The sequence below is a fragment of the Wolffia australiana genome, chromosome 4 (genome assembly GCF_029677425.1).
Source record: "Wolffia australiana isolate 7733 chromosome 4, ASM2967742v1".
Lineage (NCBI taxonomy): Eukaryota > Viridiplantae > Streptophyta > Magnoliopsida > Alismatales > Araceae > Wolffia > Wolffia australiana.
Genome location: NC_135838.1, coordinates 22989211 through 23011953, shown reverse-complemented (window position 1 = coordinate 23011953; position 22743 = coordinate 22989211).

Sequence of the window (22743 nt, the reverse complement as noted above, 5' to 3'; positions counted from 1 at the left end):
TTGACGGAGGTATTGGCTTCACGGGGCTAAACTGGTGGCAGAGGTGGTGGCGTCGATTGGCGATCGTCATGTTCGTAGCTTCTCTAGGTAAGTAGTAAAATAATATCCGTGAGGGAGGAGGGATCCCAAGAGAAGAGAAACTCCAATTTTCAGTGCGGAAGTCCAAATGGCCTGAAGGGCATACCAGTCCTTATTTTGGTAGGGGTGATTGCCCTAATGGGCCAACTTTGGGGAAAAGTCCAAAGAAAGACATTCCCCTAATTGCTTAGATAACTCGAAAAATAAAAACGATGACGGAGCCCAAAACACGGGGGCCCCATAAAATTCCATAAGGACATAATGCAAAAGTAAATGGACTGTGGGAACCGATCGTCAGTCGTATACTTGAAACTTGGGTTCTTTGCACCGGCTCAAGCTCCATGATGCGGCTGTTGGTGAGCTTGCGGCTTGGTCTTCCCGATGGTCGTCCATCAAGATATCAATGAGAGGCTGAATGAGCTCCGGTCATAGTCGCTGAAGATCCGCCTTGAGATCCATGTAATGTTTGATGATGCCCAACCATTCTAATCAACCTAGAACTTATGGTCCAATCGCCCACAACAGCACTAACGACCTCCTCGAGTAGCAACTCGATACACTTGTGCCTCAATGGAGATGGATGGTGTCCCTCACTCTCACCACTACTAAGGCTCGAGGGGTTGTGAAGCTCAACAATGGGTGGCCTAGGTCAGTATTGGACTAGATTGCTAGCATTGAAGGTGGAATAGATCCCCAAATGTGATGGGATGCCCACAACGTAGGCGTTCTTGCCGATCACACGGGCCCTGGAAAAATGCCCGGCACTATAAGCATGAAGCTTCGTAGCGACCCTTGGAGAGTATCTCTCAGGCCTCAACCTGACCATAACTAGATTTCTCTTAGTGTATCTAACTGACCTACGACCTATACTAGCAGCAACCTTGTACCTTTCATTTTTCGAGACAATGCATGGATGAATGTCATATTACAGATCCCTAACATGTTGGGTGAATGAAAGGCCACCCTCAGAAGTCCTAGTATGGGGATCTACTGAAATGAGGTCTAGGGGCCTATGAGGTACCTGGTCTTATACGATCTATAACGGAGTACACGCGGTAGTACAATTCACTAACGAGTTAAAAGTGAAATCAGCTCGCGGGATCACACGATCTCAATAGGTGAGGTTATCCCCCACGATGGAACCGAGCAATTTCCCTAAGCTGTGATTCACCAATTCCTTCTACCAATCTGCCTACAATGGTAGGCACTAGAAAACTTGAACCGTCCCCATCAAGACCCATAAGGTCTTTTAGAAGTAACTCGTCAATCACATGTCGCAATCTAACGTGATGGATCGTGGCACTCCATGCAGGTGAACAATCTTAACAAAGAAAAGTTGTGCTACTCACCATGCCTCTGTTGTCTTCGAATATGGCACGAAATGTGCCGTTTTTGAAAATCTGTGTACGACAACCATAATAAAATCACGTCGTCTAGTAGTCCTAGGCAGTTCGAGGACGAAGTTGATGTTGATGTCAACCCAATGGCGCGTAGGCACTAGTTGAGGTGGATAGAGACCGGCACTTTTCTTGGTCATCTTGGCCTTTGAGCAAGTCAAGCATTGGGAGACGACCTTCCCAATATCCCTCTTTAGGGAGGGCTAGTAAAACTTGTACTCTAGGGCCAAGATGGTTTTGTGGACACCAAAATGTCTGCTAAGACCACCCGTGTGAGTCTCCCAGATGAGAAAGTCTTGCATTGACGTGCGGGGCACGCACAGTCTCTTCCCATTGAATAGGTAACCGATATAGACATATTAGTATTGATAATCAAACTTCGATCCGTCCTAGATGGCACTAGCTATCTTCCCGAAGTGGGGGCAATCGGCGTAGTTCTATGAGAGTTAGTCGAAGCCCAAAACTCGCGTCCTCATCTTGATGAGGATGAGTAATCCCTGACTAAGGGCATCTGCCATAGCATTGTCCTTGCCCTTTCTGTGCCGGATGACAAAGGTGTAATCCTATAAGTAAGTGATCCAGCGGGCGTGCCGATCGTTGATCTTCTATTGGTCATGCAAGTGCCTTAGGGCACTATGGTCTGAATAAAGAATAAACTCCTTTGGGAGGAGATAGTGTTGCCAGTGTTGAAGCAATTAGACGAGGGCGTAGAATTCACGATCATATTTGTCAGATCAGGGCTTTGTATTGTTCAGTATCTTGCTGAAGTACTCCACTAAGTGTCCATCCTAGGTAAGGACGCCGCCAATACCAATGCTGGAGATGTCACACGAATCTTCAAATACTTTTTTTAAGCTGGCAATCGTAGTACTAGAGCCTAAGTCATGAGGTGTTTGACCTCTTCAAATGCCCTATCTGTAGCCTTCTTCTATTTGAATCTCTCGAGCCTGATCAAATCTGTGATGGGTCCGGTGACACCAAAAAACCGTGCAACAAACCTTCGGTAGAAGGTTGCTAAGGCGCTGAAACTATGGACATCGTGGATGTCCTTGAGCTTCAGCCAAGATGTGATGGCATCAATCTTGGTTGGGTCAGCTGAGACTCTGTGAGCTAACAGAATGAATCCGAGAACAGACACCTCAGCCATGAAGAAGATACACTTCTTCGGGTGTACGTAGAGCTTCTCCCTCTGTAGTGCAGTGCACACCTCTCGTAAGTGATGTAAGTGGTATCCATGAGAACCACTAAAGAGCAGGATATCATCAAAGTAAACAACAACAAATTTACCGATGAACGGGTGCGGGACCTCATTCATCAATCTCTGGAATATACATGGTGCATTGGAGAGCCCAAATGGCATGGTGTTCCACTCGAACATGCCATTTTTTATCTTGAAGTTCATCTTCCATTCATCTCTGGATCAGATGCGGCCGATGGCACCCACTTTGTAGATCAATCTTTGAGAAGGTAGTCATTTCGACGACCTGGTCGAACATGTGTTGCACAGTTATCTTGTTAATAGCGTGGAAGTCGAATCACACGGACCATGTCCCAACCTTCTTAGGTGCAGTGAGCCCACGGACTATGCGAGGGCTAGGGCTCTCCCATATGAGACCCTTAGACAAGAGCTCCTTCACCTGTCGATATAGTTCCTTGTACTTTATCAGGTCCATATGGTAATATGGTAAGTTTGGGAGCAACACACTTGGAACAAGGTTGATGGAATGTTGTATGCTACGCATGGGTAGGAGCTCATTTGGGAGCTCTTCGGGGAATATGTCCCCATACTTGACCATGAGCGCGGTCAACTCAAGCGCATCGAGTATACGAGGGGGGTTTAAATAGGGTGATGGGGGACCTCTTTGAGCCACCCGAGCTGACGTCCGCAACCAAAATTTCAAGTACACGACCTAACGTTGGGTCGTGAGTACTTATGTTATTTTATTTTCATGTCTTTTACTTTCGTTTAAATGATAGACGGGCCTTCATGGTAGAGCCTTGTCCATTATGTGCTGTTGTTTTCTTTAAGGCTCGTTAAGGGGAGACCTCTCGTCATGAGACGTTTTCTTCTCGTTCGGCCTGATTGGGCATCCCCCCTACACTATATAAAGGGAGGCATGCCCAAAGAAGCCTCTTGGAGTTGATTGAAAGTTTATTTTTCTCAATTAGCTCCCACCTTCATCCCCTTGGGAGTTTCTATCATTTTCTAGTCTACAGTAGATCGTGGGAACACGTGCCACGTTGTCCTACCCATGAAAAGAATCATTCGTGGAGGAACCATCGTTGCCACACCCACCATAGTTGTTACGTTAAAACCTGCATCAAGAACATAAATTCTTGATTGGTTATTGTTCAAGATTTGCCAAGAATTCCCCTTTCTTTGCTATCCTTCAAGCTGTTGCAGACGCCGTTGTTGCCATCGCCATCGTCGTCATCATCATCTACACCATCATTAATGATTTCATGGACATTGACAACGCTGTCCTACACACAGACGCCGCCGCCCTGTTGTTGCCCGCATCGCCGTCCATCACGTGCCGTGCGGCCTGGCCCCATCACTGTGCACTGCCCCCCACCTCCCACTATTAGCCCGCTTGCAAGCGCGCATGAAACTGCGCTCGCGCGCATGCTTGCCCTCCCATTGGTACCCTTGTGCGCGACCGTGCACATCAGCGCACACTAGCGCGCCTACGCGCGTCACTGCTCGCTAGTGCACAAGGCGCGTCGCCGCATGCCAGTGCACAAGCACGTGCGAGCCATGCCACTGTGTGCCAGTGCGCATGCGTGCCACACGCCAGCATGTTTGTGCACCGCCGGCAAGCCAGCACGCTAGTGCGCGCACAACCCACGCCCTTGGGCGTTAACAGTTCTTGCTGGTTGAGCAGTGCCCCACTCGCTACTCTGCAACCTGGTCTGAGCCCAACTCTCAAGTGCTCGAACCTCTCCGACGCCCGATGAATCGTACCGCCAATCGCGCCACTTCTGTTGATCAGAAGCTGTCCTCCCAAAACCTTGCTTGGAGTCCACCTCTACATTGCCACAGACAACGGGCCTAGCCCATATAGGTTCCATCACTTCTCATTCGTTCGTAGTTGAAATACTTCTTTTAGTGCTGCTGATTTGTGTTTCATTGCCTGAAAATTGCTGCATCGCGATAGGATTAACCATAAATTATCGAGTGTTTTTCTTACGATATAGCTGGACCTTGTCAAGAGAGGCTTGGACACCACTGGGTATTAACAAAACCCCTCGTTGCTTAAGCGTCTAGTCGGTCCAAAGGGGCATTTAAGAATCTGATTTTGATAAATCAAATTCTGCTACTTAATTGAACGTCCAAATCTGCCAGCACTGCCATATATTGCTCATTAATTTTATGTGCCCGTTTAGTTGCCATCTTGCATCTTTGTTTGTTTCTCGTCACCCCTTTGTGTTGTAACACGTGCCGATCGATTCCCATTATACCTTGTTTCATTAGAGGACATCTAGGGTGAGAGCCAAGCTAGACGGGAGACTCTCCCCTATCTCAGTCAAGCTCTCGACTAATGGTGCACCCATCGGTGATCAACAGTGTATTCGATTGCAGTGCTAGTGTTGGGTGGGCCAGCTAATGGGTCCAGGACAGCCGTCGTCCACCATAGACGAATGAGCATGTGTTCACTCGGCCTCCTCGTTGGACATCATGGTCGAATAGCCAAGGTCATCCCAATATGATATTCTCAATCTTCATGGGTGGCACATCGCATAACACCCCCTCATCATAGGCGCTCATCTTTAGTAATTTGTGGCATTGAGAATTCACTAAGACGGGTTGAAGCGTCAAACCACGATACCCTGTAGGGTGTCGAGTGTGGCACTGATGCGAGACCAAGCCTGGAGGCACTATTTTCAAAGACTATGTTGATACAGGTCCCTCTTTCTATGATCAACTTACATGTACGCCACATATCTTAACATAAACCTAGAAGATCCATGTGCCCTGAGCGAGCTCAGTCGGGGTGGGCGTTGACTAAGTCGAGGACGGCGACAATACAACCGTCAGGGTAGGTGTCCGCAGTATGGGGGCAGTGCCCATGGGTGCTCAGATCGGGTGCGTTGGTGATTCGTGTAGGGCCATCGGTACGGCCATTGGAGTGGCGGGTCGCGGTGTAGGTGGCGTGGCCCGATTAGGCCACTAGGTTCTAGGGATCTTCAAACTCAGATCGTCCTGCTGGATCCAAAGGTTCACCATTTGTGAAACAGGCACAGAGGTGGCGGTACTGATCTGAATATATCCAAGATGCTTCGCGCATGCATCTTCGTCAGGGCAATCACCCGAATAGATATTGATCTCAAAACCGTCATCTTTGGGATGGTCAATCGGGTTTCTGCTAATGTTAGTGTCCAAGGGTGAATGGCAATCAATCCTATGATGCCCAAACCCCTTGCAGTTGAAGCACTGAACCCGCTCATTGGTCGTGGCTGGGGCACAGGGGTGGATACGACCAAAGAGGTGGCCGGTGCTGTAGCAACCATAGTCGATGGTGGAACGGCACTCCTAGGGGTAGTGGGAACCAATTTCGTCCACCTAGTGGTCCAGGTCATCTTGGTAGTGGTGGTCGAGGCCGTAGAGGTGGCCCGAGAGGTAGGGTCATTTTGGGAGTTGTGTCCTCGAAGGAGAACTCATTGCTCTCCACCAGGTTGTAGGCCTGGTCCACAATCGATGGGTCTTGCTCTAGCACCTTAGTGTCCAACTCAAGTCAGAGGCTGTGCACAAAAAGTGGGATCTAGATGTACGGGCTCTGGACATATCGACTGTGCGTGCGAAGCTGCTTGAAATCGTTGATGTAGTTGCCCATCATACGATTTTCCTGCTTGAGGTCCATCCACTTTAAGAGGAGTGGTAACATATAGAGCTTTTGAATATGCTTATCCTTAAGTCTCCTCGACATGACTTTCCAAGTGATCAGCAGATCTGCCCATCATTTTCCATGATCCTTCGTCCTTCCAAAATATCTTGGCCTGGCCACCAAGTGTGTCCTCGTACAAGACCCATAAATCATCCTCCATGTCATACCACTAGAAGTAACTCTTCAGGTTGCACTCCCAGTTTGTGTAGACCTTTTGGTTCCGTGTACCCTTGTAGACGGGAACCTCAATTCGGACACAATGTGCCTTTCTTTGTCGATCTATATACTCATCAGTATAGGGAGGACAGGCAGGCTGAGATCGCCTAACATCCTACAGCCCATAGTGGTATCGGGGCTCTAATGCCTAGGCGATAGGTGAAATTGGTCGGGCGTACAGTAATCTTGGCACGCATATTGTACCATTAACACGTATGTGGTTTGAGGAGCATGTGGCACTAGAGGAGTGTACTGTCCATACAAGGCCGGATGCAGGTATAGCATGGAAGGCACGTGCGGGACCACTGGCGGTCCTGGTGGTTAAACGTGTCGTGACATGTCAGCGGCATCATATCAATTGTGCAGTACATGGGTCGGCGTTGGCGTATATCGCAGATGAGGTGTTGGGGTTGCGTAAGGCAACCAGTAGTATATGGCGCCCGTGGGACTAGCTGGCCGTACGGTGGTGCATGAGGCCAAGTGTGTGAGGTTCTTGTCGGGCACGAGGAGGGCTTACTTTTAGTGACGTCCTTGATAATGACTGATAAGCCAAAAATAGGGATAAATTGTATAAATTTCAAACCGTGGTCATTGTCATCTTTAGCTTATATAATAAAATTTATAAAAACCCTACTTAAGATGTGTAGTGATAAGTAAGAGTATCGTCCGAGGGAAGCTAGTAATGAATCCAATTATTGGTCTTCTTTAATAATTTGAACCTCATTGGGGTTAATTTAATCTTCAGCAGAGATCAAGTTGCCCTCATTAGAGGAGGAATTTAGAAAGGGGGTTAGAAGAGATGAGAGGAATAGAAGAAATATAGGCTCTCAATTGAATTATTTGATCCGATTGCAAGGTTCAAAGCAGTCAAGTAGAGAGAATCTGAGGTAAATTTGGATTTGGTTTGATTTGTTTTGTATGTTTGATAATTCACAAATAACTACTCTAATCGATAATAAAAGGGAAATTCAATCTCCTAGAAATTGAAGATTTTTTTATAGTTTTCTTAATGTGCACTTGGAAGAGCTAGGTAAATCTGTCACTCTCTCCTCTCAACCTCAGTAAGAGCTTGTACATTTCGCTCAAGCCTAGAGCTTAAGAAGTTCAGACCAAGATCAAGAAAAAAGAAGAAGGAATTTAGCTAAAACATCATCCAAAATACACTTAAAGTTCAAATACAAAGAAGAAAAAGGTACCAAACAGGTTGATCCAAGCTAGGGCTCCTCTCTGTCTTGCAGCTGTGATAGAGCAACATCCAGAATGAGCTCGCCCTCTTCAAATTCAGCTTTTATACTTAGGTTACATGGTGAAAATTACCATTTTACACCCATTTAGTAATTAATTTTTATCTATAAATTTAGGCTTGATCTGAATGATCCAATCTTACATATAGAAAGAGCAGGTCAAGATGAGCAAATCAATAAAAGCATCGTCTAAATCAGACTTCTGGATGAAAAGTTATGAGTAAATGAACATAAACCAGTTTTAGCCATTGGATTTAAATCCATTTATTATTTAATTTTTGTTCTAAACACACAATGATGTGTCGTCTTCTCATTGGCTGGTGCATTTTGAATTCCTTCATTTGGGTTTGATCTCTGAGTGCCACATACCCCTTTGACAAAAATAAAAGCAAAGCAAAAAGATACAAAAAACTGGTTGTAAAAATTGAAACACATATGCATTTCTTACGGCGTCGACAAATAAAAACAAGCCACGTAACTGCCGATGTGTGCGCTTTGTATGTGCCGCACGGGCGGTGAACATATCGCCCTGTGGCTGCAATCACTAAGCGGTGTCGGATTCTCATCTGACAGTTGATATAAGGCCACCTCGACGCCCGAAAAAATTGTTTAGTCGTTTTGCACATAAGCCCTTTTTCAAACTTGAAATCTTCGTTGGACATCCCCAATAAGTTTTTGTGTACATGCCCTTCCGCACTCTCTCTCCTCTGAATTTTTCCTGAAATCACAAAAATACCCTAGCAATTTTCAATTTAATCCCTACAACTTTTACATAATTTTATCTATGCCCCTGCCAAAATGACCGAGAGCTCTTTTAGGGATATAATTGCAACATGAATTTACAAAAAACCCCTCGAAGTTGGAAAACTACTTTAACACTCATTGTTGCCTTATAAATATATTATTTCCCTCTTTAAAACTTCCTTTCTTCCTCAAATAAAACCCATACAAATCTTAAAAAATCCTAGAAAATTCCAGAGAATTCTATAAAATTCAGTAATTCATCCCCACACTAATTAACCTAAAAATTAAACTTTGAACCTGTCATTCTCATTTTAAAATAATTATTTTAAGCTTAAATAAATCCCAAAAAATTCATAAAATTTATAGAAACTCAGGGGAAATCAGAAATCACATGGGAACATTAATTACATGTAAATATATGATAGCAACCCCATTTTAATCTCTTTAAATGCATAAAATTGTGCTAAGTTTCTTGAAATAAAGACTGGATTTAGGGTGTTATGATACAACCCCTACTTAGACATTGCCAGTGCCTTAGCAACATCTTGGTATTTTCCCAAATTCTCTTTTTTTTTCATCCTGTGGGTCAAAGAAACACGTGTTGGAAGTGGTAAACATATCAATCACAAGTTGAGATAAAAGACTAAATGACAATTTCAGGAATGTGGGGCTCTTCTCTTATTGGGTTAGATGACTACCTAGATGAAAAGGGAGTGTACTTGTCGCTAGGTATGACGCTATACTCCTAAGGCAATCTCACTGCACTCATTTGGAACTGGCCTCGCATCTCTCGCAAGCAAGATCACTCTCTCCCCGGTTGGCGGCCACCTAGTAGTTGTCTCACCATTAGCGTTTCTCCTACCCAATAATAGAAGAAGTCAATTTCCTCCTCTTGTTGCGCACAGAATATGGAAGATAGCAAGAAGAATATATGGCAGAATTATCGAGATTAAGATAGAGAAGACAGAAGTCTTTTCAATGGAATAGGGTAGGCGTTAACAATGGGATAATTTTGTTGTCAAAGAGATGTGGTGCTACCTAAGATAACCTACTCCAAAGATTTTAGAAGTGAGGGAAAGAGAAAAGATATGACCAATATGATGATACATACATGTGGAACACTAAGACCACGAATGGAGTATTAACACAAGAAGTTTTCACAAGTCAAAACCCTCTTTTCTCTTCTTTTTTTTCTCAATTCTCATATATATATTTGTTTTCTTTCTTCTTCTCTTTGTTTAGAAGAGGGGCATGAAAAAAATAAATTACCTTCCATCCTCTAATTGGTTCCTAAACACCTTATCACAACTATTATGAGTGACATAACAATCATATTGGTCAAAAGAGAATGGACAGAAGAATAAGATTGAGATAATGCAGAGCGAATCATGGACAGAAAAAGAGGCGAAGAGACAATATCAGAGTGATACCATCGAAAGGAAGATAGGCATACTTGGGAGATAGGTATATCCTCACACTATCTCTCTCTTTTCCCTCCCTCTCTTTTGACCAGCATGACACCGTGGAAAGGAAGATAGACGTACCTGGGAGATAGGTATATCCTCAGTAGTGGAATCAAGGTGATGATCGGTAGAATGTGAAATGTCTAGGAGAAAAAAAAAGAAAATAAAATAAAATAATTAAATATGAGGTGGTAGAATCAAGTTGACGATGAATAGGTTGTGAAGTATGTGGAACAATGAGGTAGGTGAAGATGATGTACTATATGCATGGGACTTGGAGAATGGCTCAATCCAATTATGAAATAAGAGTAGGCTAATCGTAAGACAAAACACATAAGTGGGATCGGTTACTTTGAGCTAATGGAATGGGGGGCCTCAATTCACTTATAACTCTACCTTTGGAGCATAGAGCTTCTACCCTTTGACTTTCCATCATCTAATCACCCACTAGACACCCTCCCCAATTTGACCCCACATTGCACAAAATCACGTGTTTGCCACCTCAATCATGCTCTCGATCCACTCTAGGAGCTTACTTCTGTACACACATTCCCAAACCCATGGATGATAAGTTTGATTCATGTATAGGTTCATTTCATGTAACACTCATCAAAATTAAATGCATAAGTCACAGTTTTCCCTATGAAATGAACTAACGTCCCCCCCTATTAGAACATGCATCGTCCGCAATGCATAACTAAGAAAATAACCAAAAGGAAAATTGAGGGTACAAATGGCAAACAGTGGGGATGGATGTCGTGGTTCTCATTGAGGGGATAAGTGAAAGATCCAAGAGATATTGTGGCTGCATAGTATGTCATAAAAGTTCCCATCCTGATCATCTAATAGAATGATGATGTCGCCGCTGCCAGAGGAATATCTTCGTTGTGAGGATGAGGTTCATGTTCAATCAAAGGCTTCAAGTGTTGCCCATTGACCTTGAATTCTGCCCCACATTTTGCGTCTCGAATGAAGATGGACCCGTTCTCAAAAAGTTGGCATACAATAAAAGGTCCATCCCATCATGATATAAGTTTCCCTGGAAAAAGTTTAAGTCGAAAATTATATAGTCAGACTTTTTGTTCAGGGACAAAAACCTTCCTGTGAATGTGTTGATCATGGAATGCCTTCATTTTGGCTTTGTAGATGCGGGAGTTCTCGTATGCTTCATTCCGCAACTCTTCCAATTCATGTAGCTGCAATAGACAGTGTTTACATGCATCATCTAGAGAGAGATTAGTTTTTTAATAGCCCATAAAGCTCGATGTTTGATTTCCAAAGGAAGATGACGAGCCTTTCCAAAAACTAACCTGTATGGTGACATTCTTAGTGGTGTTTTATCTGTTGTATGCGATATGCATAACGCATGGGACAGCTTGTTCGACCAATCCTTCTAATTAGGGCTGATATTTTTTTAATATTTTTTTAATCTCTCTATTTGACACTTCCACTTGGCTGTTGGCTTTGTTGAGGAAGTCAGCACAGGCGAACAACGCAGTATTTAGGATTTTTAATCAGATTAGTTAGTAAAAACAAATATAATATATTTGTGATGAGAAGTAGACAGCTAGGATTTAATATAGAATTTCACATAGACTAGGATTAAATCTAGCGGTCTGGATTAAACATAGAATAGGAAAATATAGAATTGGAAATATTCTGTTTTAATCTAATCGCCATTATTAGTTTTAATATAGTTGTTATACAAGTTATAACGGTTATGACTAAAATAGAAACATTACTATTATAAGTACCACTTTACCACTACAAAAGCGAACTAACACTTTGTAACTTTTGAGGATTAATAAACAATCTCTATTCAAGATCGTTTGCGCCCGCTCTTCTTCTTGTCTCTCTCAATTCTTGCTTCTCTTCGTCTTCAATCTTTCTTCTCTTTCTTCTTCAATCTCTACCCAAGATTCTCTACATGGTATTAGAGCCAAGCTCAATTGCAAGGGTTGCTGAAGGGGAGCTTTTCTCTCTGTCCCCATCCGCAACAGAAAATCCTTCAAGAAGTCTTGCGCCTGTGGGAATGTCGGCCGTGGGGCATTTATCAGTACAACATGGGCTTGTACCCATCCTGATTCCCCCAGGATTGACAGTCTCTATGCGCCTAGATGCAGACAACTATCAGATGTGGCGAAACATAGTTCTTCCTCTCTTGAATGGGTATGATCTAATTCAGTTTATAGATGGCATTGGTTGCATATCAATATGGAAATGCCATGGAGAATCCTGACTTTTGGAATTGGTAGAGAACCGATCAATAAATTCTCAGATTCATCCACTCGATGATCTCTGAATCAGTACTACCTTGTGTGGCAAAAGCAACCTCTGGAAAACATGTGTCGGAGAAACTAGAGAATCATTTTGTCGGAAGAAGACAATCAAGAATACTGGAGCTCAACAAGAAATTTCACAACATTTAAAAGGGATCAATGACCATTGAGGAATACATTAAACACTTCAGATCAGTCTCAGAAGCTCTGGAGATCGTAGACCATTCTGTAAGTGAACCTAATAAGATTGTACACTCTTCTATGCAGCTTACCTCCTGAGTATTCCCAATTTGTGATTAGCATTAATTATAACATAAATCATTTGGGATTAGAGTGAATCATGACCAACTTGAAGGCTCGTGATGATTATCTAACTCATCATCATAAGAGGAAGAATTCTGCATTTCCTCTTATCAATCTTACCATCGCTACACAAATCAAGGGTCAAGAACAGATAATCCTCAAGGATCAAGAACAGAAAATCCTCAGAGGAATACCTTTGAAAGTCATGGGCAAAACCGAGGCAGAGATAGAGGTCAAAAGTACCAGCCAAGGTGCGAAATATGCACCCAATTTTGGCATAGAGCTCGGGAATGTCAAGAATTTATCAAATTATCAAATGCATCATCAGAACCTCAAGCATAAAATGGCAAAAACCAAGGATGGTATCTAGACAGTGGGGCTACTCGCCATGTGTCTACCAACATCAACAACCTTCAAGAAGCTAAACCTTATTAAGGATCAGATCAGCTTCAAGTCGATAATGGAACAGGTTTGAATATTTTATCTATTAGAATTTATACTATTACAATATCAGATACAATACTCTTCTTGAAAAATATACTTAGTATATTTTTCAATTAAAGATGATAATGTTTTTCAGAAATTAACTACTGATAATGATGTTTTTGTTGAGTTTCACAAATATTTCTGTTTTGTGAAGGACAATATAACTCACAGGATCCTTCTTCAAGGAACAATTAAAGATGGCCACCATTACCTAACAAACCAAAACTACAAGGCCTACATGAGCAATTGTTTCAAAAGAATCTTGGAACTTGAGAATGGATCATCCCCAACTCAAGACCTTGAAAAATATTATTCAATAATATGAACTGCCTACATTTCATAAATCTCTCATTTGTGACTCACTTAATATTTCAAAATCTCAGAAACTTACTTTTGCTTCAAAAGATCATAATTCTCGTACTTGTCTGGAACTAATTCATTCAGATTTGTGGGGTCCGGCTCCTATTATTTCTCATTCTGGTTGTCTATAGTATGCAATCTTTATAGATGAATTTAGTAAATATGTTTGGCTTTATTCCATCAAAAGAAAAAGTGATCTTCTTGAAACTTTCATTACCTTTAAAATACAAGTAGAAAACCAATTCTCGTCTAAAATCAAATATTTCCATTCTGATTGAGGAGGAGAATACCAAGCTCTCCATCAGTATCCAAAAACCTTGGGAATTGTTCATAGGGTGTCATCTCCACACACCCCCGAACAAAATGGGACAGCTGAAAGCAAACACAGACATTTAATTGAGACAGCTCTCTCACTGCTTCATGATGCAGAAATGCCTAAGCAATTTTGGGATGAAGTAGTAGCTACCTTGGCTTATCTTATAAAGCGACTAACTACCCGCATACTGAAAAAAAAATATCCTTATGAAAAACATTTTAAATACAAACCTGATTACTCTGCACTAAAAACCTTTGGTTGCTTGTGTTATCCCAGTCTAGGACCTTATGCTAGACATAAACTTGAGCAAAGATCAGAAAGGTGTGTATTTTTAGGTTACAGTGCTCCACATTTGGATACCCGATGCTTGTCTCTCCAAACAGGTAAATTTTTATCTCTAAACATCTTATTTTCTTTGCAAATTTATTTCCTTTCTCTGAAGGAAATTTTAGTCAAGAAAAAGGTGTTCCAGGATCATTTCATGATATTCTTGAAATACCATGAATAAGTTAAATAGATACCAGTAGCATTGATAATTAGACTATTGAATCAGACGTTTCATCAGGTGAGATTAATAGCCCAAACATTGATCTAGGTACTTCATCAATAGCTACTACATCTGATGCTGGATTTAATAAATCTGAATCGAAGACTCCGAATTTGATAAGGCTGTTTGATCCCAACAACCCAACTAAATCAGAAAAACAGATCTTGACCACTCTCGGCTATACTCCTGAACCTGGAGATATCCTAAAAACAAGATATGTTCACGATATTTACTCCAGAGTTAGTTCTCCAAAACATCGACTGACACTCAGTATGGCTCGTTATCCACTACCAACATGTCTGACTGCAAATGCAGTTGATTGAGAAGAACCTCATTCTTTCAAAGTTTTATCTATGAGTCCTCATGGGATGCAAGCTATAAAGGAAAAGCTTAATGCGTTGATACAAAACCTAACTTCGAAGTTAGTTCCTAGAAACCCCAATTTGCTATTAATTGGATGCAAATGGGTATACAGAACTAAGTACAAATAGGACGGTACATTTGATAAATATAAAGCACGACTTGTTGCTAAGGGTTGTAATCAGCAAAAAGGATTCAATTTTTTCAAAACCTTTAGTCCAGTAATAAAACACACTACTATTCGATTACTCCTTTCATTAGCTATTACCATGAACTAGAAAATTCATCAACTCGACGTGTCTAATGCATTTTTACATGGATATCTAAAAGAAACCTTATACATGGAACAGCCCATGGGTTTCAAAGATCCTAATGATCCGAATCATGTCTGTCTTCTTAAAAAATCTATATATAGACGTAAACAATCTCCACAGGCCTGGTTTTGTAAGTTGACCCAGTTTCTAGTGCAACTAAATTTCACAGGATCCAAAACAGATATCTCATTATTCTTTAAATCCTCCTCATCAAACCCGATTTTTATCCTTCTATACGTTGATGATGTACCTATTATTTCTCCCTGTTCCAACGAAATTGATCTTCTAGTTAAACAACTTCGAACGGCATTTGCAATCAAGGATTTAGGATCTGCTCATTACTTTCTAGGGATATAATTTACCAAATTTCACAACGGATATCTACTCTCTCAATCAAAATACATATCTCAAATACTGCGACACTCAAATATGGATCACTGTAAACCATTGTCCACTCCTGTTGCACAATCTAAAATATCTCCATCAACAGAATTGTTTTCAGATCACACTCTATATAGAAAGATTGTCGAATCCTTACAATATTTAACATTAACTCGTCCTGACATTGCCTTTGCAGTCAACAAAGTGTGCCAGAAAATGCACTCCCCAAGCAATCAAGATTGGAAATCTCTCAAACATCTTCTTAGATATTTAAAAGGAACAACATTACATGGTTTATTTCTTCATAAAAATTCCCGTTTATCACTTAATGTCTTCAGTGACGCAGATTGGCAAGCAATCAAGAAGATCGAAGATCCACAGGATGTTTCTTAGTCTTCTTGGGGCAAAATCTTGTCTCCTAGAGCTCAAAGAAACAACCTACCATTGCTCGAACAAGCAATGAAGTTGAGTACAAATAACTTGAAAATGCTGTCGCAGAAACACTTTGGATCCAATCCCTGCTTAAGGAGCTAAACCTTAGTCGAACATCAGCTCCAATTCTATGGTGTGGTACTCTTGGGGTAATATATCTGGCAGCAAACCCGTTTTTTCATGCAAGAACCAAGCACATCCAAGTAGACTATCACTTCGTCAGGGAGCAAGTCGCTGCTCAAGCATTGCAAGTGAAGTTCGACAATAGCAAGTGCCATCTCGCAGACATTCTAACCAAGGCTCTTCCATGTCATCGCTTCAGGTTTCTTTGGGACAAGCTCAACGTCTCTCCTCTCACCGATGAACTTGAGGGGGGTGTTGAGGAAGTCAGCACAAGCAAACCACACGGGATGCTATAGGATTTTCAATAAGATTAGTTAGTAAAAACAAATATAATATACTCGTTATGAGAAGCAGACGGCTCAGATTTAATATAGGATTTCACATAGACTAGGATTAAATTTAGCGGTCAGGATTAAACATTGAATAGGAAATATTCCGTTTTAATATAATCACCATTATTCGTTTTAATATAGCCATTATATAAGTTATAACGACTATCATTAAAACAGAAACATTACTATTATTAGTATCACTTTACAACTATAAAAATGAAGAAACACTTTGTAACTTTGAGGATTAATAAACAATCTCTATTCAAGATTGTTTGCGCCCGCTCTTCTTCTCGTCTCTCTGAATTCTTCCTTCTCTTCTTCTTCCATCTTTCTTATCTTTCTTCTTCAATCTCTACCCAAGATTCTCTACACGCTTGAGGGTGATAGGCAGTGGTAAGCCAATGGTGGATGCCATACCATTTTTACAAATCTTTGAAGAATTCGTTGTTGAAATAAGTTCCACCATCACTAATAATAGCTCGTGGGCACCCAAACCTGGAAAATATATGATCTTTGAGAAATTTGATAACTACTTTATGATCACTTGTTCGTGTTGGTATTGCTTCTACCTACTTTGAGACATAATCCACACCTACAAAAATATACTTATATCCAAAAGAGGGAGGAAAAGTTCCCATAAAATCAATCCTCCAAATATCAAACAATTCAACTTCGAGAATAGGTTGGAGAGGCATTTTATCATTGCGACCCACATTCACTACTGATTGGTAACAAATGGATCTCTTAGAAAATTCATATGCATCCCGAAGAAGATGTGACCACTAAAATCCATATTGTAACACCTTGTGCGCTGTGATCTTGGAGGAGTAATGTCCCCCACAAAAAGATGAGTGACAAGACTCAAAAATTTACCATTGTTCCTCCTCCGGTATGCACCATCTAAAAATTTGATGAACTCCTAATCTGAATAATTCAGACTGATCCCAGTAATAATACTTGATGGCCTTAAAAAAAAATTCCGATCATCGTAATCCCAACCATTTGGTAACTCACCATTAACTAAGTAATTTACTATGTGGGCATACCAAGGTAATTTCCTAGTGGAAATTCCTAGAATTTACTCATCGGGGAAGGAGTCTACTATGGGAATATGAGAGGTCACCTGCTGGCCCATTATCCACTCCTCGTCTATCTCGAATTTCAATGTCAAACTCTTGCATCAATAAAATTCACCGCATTAGTCTAGGTTTGGTTTATTTCTTGCTCAATAGATGTTTAAGAGCTGCATGATCCGAAAAAATTATAATGTTACTCCCTATAAGGTAAGATCTAAATTTTTCTAAAGCAAAAAAAAATTGCAAGTAATTCCTTTTCTATGGTAGAATAATTTACCTGAGCCGCGTCTAAAGTCTTACTTGCATAATACAGAGCCATAGGTTTCTTGTCTTTGCGTTGTCCCAAAACTGCTCCACCACGTAATCTGAAGCATCACAAAAAATTTCAAAGGGAACACTCCAATTTGGAGCTTATAAGATAGGAGCCGTCGCTAATGCCTCTTTAATCAAATTAAAAGCCAACTTGCATTCATCATACAAAATGAGTTCTTTGTCTTTAGAAAGAAATAAAGTTAGGGGTTTAGCCACTTTGGCAAAATCATTGATAAGACGATAAAATACAGCATGACCCAAAAAGGCCCTAAGATGCTTTAGGGTCGTGGGCAATGGAAGCTCCTTGATGATCTCCATCTTTCCCTTGTCCACCGCCAGCCCTTCCTTGCTAATATGGTGGCCTAGAATGATCCCCTGTCCACCGTAAAATGGGATTTCTCCCAACGGGAACTAACTTGTTTTCCTCGCAAATCTGTCATACCTTATCCAAGTTAGACAATAAACGTTCAAATGATTCTCCAAACACAGAAAAGTCATCCATGAAAACCTTTAGGCATGTACCAATAAGATTAAAAAACATGGCACTCATGCACCTTTGAAAAGTGGATGGTGCATTACAAAGTCCAAATGGCATTTTTCTAAAGGCAAATGTTCCTAGAGGATATGTGAATGTAGTCTTATCCTGATCATTGTCATGAATTCCAATTATGATTGTACCCTGAGTAACCATCTAAGAAACAATAAAAACTCTGGCCCCCTAACTTTTCAAGGATTTGATCAATAAAAGGCAAGGGATAGTGGTGTTTTTTGGTTGCTAAATTTAACTTCTTATAATCTGTGCACACCCTCCAACTTGTAGCTATCCTAGTTTGGATCTCTTATCCGTCTTTGTTTCTTTGGACAGTAATTCCCATCTTTGTGGGTACTATATGAATCGGACTAACCCACTTACTATCTAAAATAGGGTAAATAAAGTGATGCCGGACGTCGTCTCAACGGCGTCCGACCGTCACCGAGGGTAGGAACTCGGTGTCGTAACACTAACTAATTGGTTCACGTCCGCGACGTCAACCGATGGATATGCGAGATCAGCTATGAATATGTGACGATAACGAGAATGATGACCCTAATATGGTACGTGCAATGCGCCGACTAGCGATGAAGTGCCAACCCGGAGCAGGGACGGAGTCGCCAAGTGGGGCCGGACCGGTCTTCCAAGTCGTCCGAGGTAAGTCGGGGGCGCGCACGCCGTCAAATGGGATAACTCCCACCAGGATGCTCACACGCGTCGGGACGTCCCGACTCGTACCGGACGGGTAAGACGCTCGTTTTGCTTTCGTCGTTTTCTCAACCTGTCTCACGCTCACCTATCTAACCCGAGCGCGGTGGAGGCAATACGAAAGAATACTAAAGGAAATAAATGACGTGAAGAAGCTAGGGTAGCAGGGTACCTTCGACGCGCGGCGTCGAGTGATTCACGTTGGAGAATCCACGGAAGGGCGGCGGGCTGTTGTGCGTCCGATCTCGAGCACTGGACAGGAGAGCCGGTGGGTAGCACCAACGCGCGCTGTACCGGAAGGGCGCTACGACTGCGCGCAGCCGGAGATGACAACGGGCGGCGCGGAGGTCGGTCGAGGGCGGCTGAGCGGGTCCTGGCCGAGTAGGGAGACGCTCCTAGAACCGCTTTGGTGGCTGGGAGGCGGGGCCAGAACCGACCGTGGGGACCGACCGCAGTGCGGTGGCTCGGGTAGGCTGGGCGGTCGGAGGAACACGGAGCAGCCGAGGCTCACCAGAGCGTCGAGACGCCAACCAACGGTGGCGGGTGGCCCAAAACCCTCTAGGGCGGCCAAGCAGGCGCGCGCGGCAACGCCCAGCAGCGGCGCGCGCGGCCGGCGGCGCGGCGTGGCGCGTGTACGCGGCTGGCAGCGCCGCGGCGGAGGGGCTCGGAGCAGCGGCGACTCACCAGGGCGTGGGAGACGCCGGATAACAGTGGTCGGGAGACCCGGTGGCCTCGGGGTGGCCGAGCTGGCGGCGCGCGGCGCGGCGCAGACGCGCAGCGGCTGGCGCGGCGCGCAGCGGCCTGGTGCAGCGGCGCGCTGAGAGCGGCGGCGGCGTGGAACCCGGCACCGGCTGCAGCGTGAGCGAAAGCGGCGGCGGTCTGCAGGACCACTCTCTTCTCCCCTCTCTTTCTCTCCTTCCTCCTCCTCTTCTTCCTCCTTCTTCTTCTTCTCTTCTTCTTCTTTCTTCTCTTCTTCTCCACTACCTGACCCTTCTTTCTCAAAGTGCAATTCTTCAAAATTAGGTCAAAAAAGGGTGAGGGAAGCGCCCACCTCTTCCCCTTATATATGGGTGAAGATGGGCCCTTCCTTAAGTCCAATAACACAAAAGAAAAGGAAGGAAAATAAGCAAGAAAAATAGGAATTGGGCTTGTCAGGCCCAACATAAAAAGGGGGGGGAAAAGGGTTCCTCATATGGGCCCTTCCCCCGCTACACGACAATACGAATAAAGGGAAAAACTATAGGATAAAGTAACTGACTGTAACGGTGTGCTCCGGTGGTCGGCGTCCGCGTCATGCCGAGTAACGGATTGCGGGATCCCGTGTTGCTGCGGCGGCTCGTCGTGGTGGCTGGACTCGTCTCGGTGGCGAGCTGGGTAGTGCCGGCTCCTCGGGTGCTGAGTCGGGGACGTCCTGCTGCTCCTCTGCTGCTGGCTCGATGACGACCGGTGGTGACGCGCCATCAACCCTCTCGAGGTGGGAAGGACTCGACTCCGGTGAGTCAGGGTGGAGGATCGGCGACAGTGGAAGGAGGTCGGGACGGAGGCGTCGGAGCTCCTGTTCTGCAATCCACATGTTGTCCGCACAGGTGTGGCCCGCCCAACGTACTAGGAATCTCCTCAATGCTTCCCCACCTGCATGGTCAATTACCTCCTGCAGTACACAATCGATTGCCTCGTGCCTATCGGGTGAAACAATCGGGGGAGTGGTGTCGGCAAACTCACTCAGGCTGAAGGGATCTAGAGAGGCTGGGGGTGGGGAGGAAGAAGGGGCCCGGTACTGAGCTAGGTCCGCCACATTGAATGTAGAGCCTATTCCCCACGTAGGAGGAATTTCAACGACATACGCGTTGTCGCCCACTCTACGGAGGATCCGGAACGGGCCGGCGCTGCGAGCATGCAGCTTCGTTGCCGTCCCGGGAGAGTATCTCTCCGGCCTGAGTCTGACCATCACTAGGTCTCCCACGTCAAATGCTCTAGGTCGGCGATGCAAGTCGGCGGCTTGCTTGTACAATGCATTTTGCTGCGTGATCCTATCATGAATGCGATGATGTAATGCAGAGACATGCTGTGCAAATGCAAGTGCGTCCTCGGAAACCCTAACATGAGGATCTATGGGAGCTAGGTCTAGGGTCGACGGGGTGCCCGTGGCGATCTCAAAGGCTCAACCCGGTGGTGCTGTTCACCGAGGAGTTGTATGCGACGGGGATACATTTTTCTTGGACCTAAGATGGCATATTTTAGATTAGAAGGAAGGGGTTTCAACTCTAATTCCTCCGTAGGCATAGATATGTGTTCATGCATGCTATCACTCTTCATTTCATTTACGACATCCTCCTCCTCCTCCAAATCACTTCCATTCCCTTCAACACATCATAAGTCATATTTTCCATAGAATTGCCTTTATCCTCTTTATTATCTAAGGAGCAAGTATAAACATCTTCTTGACTACTATCAAGACATGTCATCCATTTAGAAATTGGTAGTTCAATCTCCTCTTTTCCCATTATCAAGTTAATCTTTCTTTCATTCCAATCAGTGTTCACTCTTGCTGTAGCTAAAAATGGGCGTCCCAAAGTAATAGATGCGTGACTAATCTTCCCCTATATTTTCACATCTACTACTATAAAATCCATAGAAATGAACAATTCTCAACTTTCATAACTACATCCACCAGCTGACCACATGGACTACTAATTGATCCATCCGCTAATTGCAATTCTAAATTCACTGGTTGCAATTCTCCAAATTTAAAATTCTCAAATAAGGCCTTAGGCATAATATTCACCCTTCCTCCGAATCAAGCGAGGCTTTGCTAAATATTTCACCCCTGATTTCACATTTGATTACTGGTGCTCCTGGATCTTTGCCCTTTTTAGGCAATTCATTCAAAAAAATTGAGCTAATATTCACTGAAAGTTGAATCCTCTTTTGCTTCCTAGGAGGTGTGCAGAGGTTTTTCACAAATTTGGAATAATCAAGGATGTATTGTATAGCATCTAAAACAGGAATTTAAACAAAGGTATCTTTTAAATACTCAAGAAGTGGACTCTCTTTCAATTTTTTCTTTCTTGAGTGTAGATCACTAGGGAAAGGAATAGGTGGACAATAGGCTTGGGAATTGGTTCCTTTCCTTTTCTTGCCTATCCTACAATCTCCTTGCCATTTTCTTGTTCAGATAGATTTTCCTCAGCCAGTTTTTGTTTTTCTACAGCTGCAAATAAATCGGGTAGTTCTCTCCCACGTCTAGACACGGTATTTATCTCTCTTTCTTTGTCATTCTCTAATGTGGCATGCACATCATGGGTATGTTCACTACTTATCCTACACATATTATTAACATAAAGAAAAGTACTAGGATTAATGCAAGCTTGGGTAGGGATCTTACCTGGTTTTGGGCCCATCTTTGTGGAGTCTTCACAAGTACCTTGTGGTGCTCCACCGTGCATAAATGATTGGTCAATGTAGAGTCCCTTCTCCGCCTTGAGTTTATCTATCTGGCGGGGCGACTAAGGATTGAGCGATTAGTGATGCAGGTCGACTAAGGAATGGACGACAGGGGTAATGGGAAGAAGTTACGGATGGATGAACGACAATGGAAGGTTAGGGTATGGGAGGGATAAAACAGTCCACAGGAATCCACACGGTCGAATTCGGTCTTTAAAATCGATGAAAAGCTGGTGGTGCAGCTCCGACCCTTATCGAGGGCGGGAGTACTGTCTTCCCCCACCGCGACGATGCCTAAGCACCGAAATCAACACCAGAATTTGCGTCACGAAGAAACACTCAAAAGAGAGGGAGGAAGTAAGAAAACCAAATCTAGTTCTGATGGCGGTGGAAACTTCTTGAGAAAATAC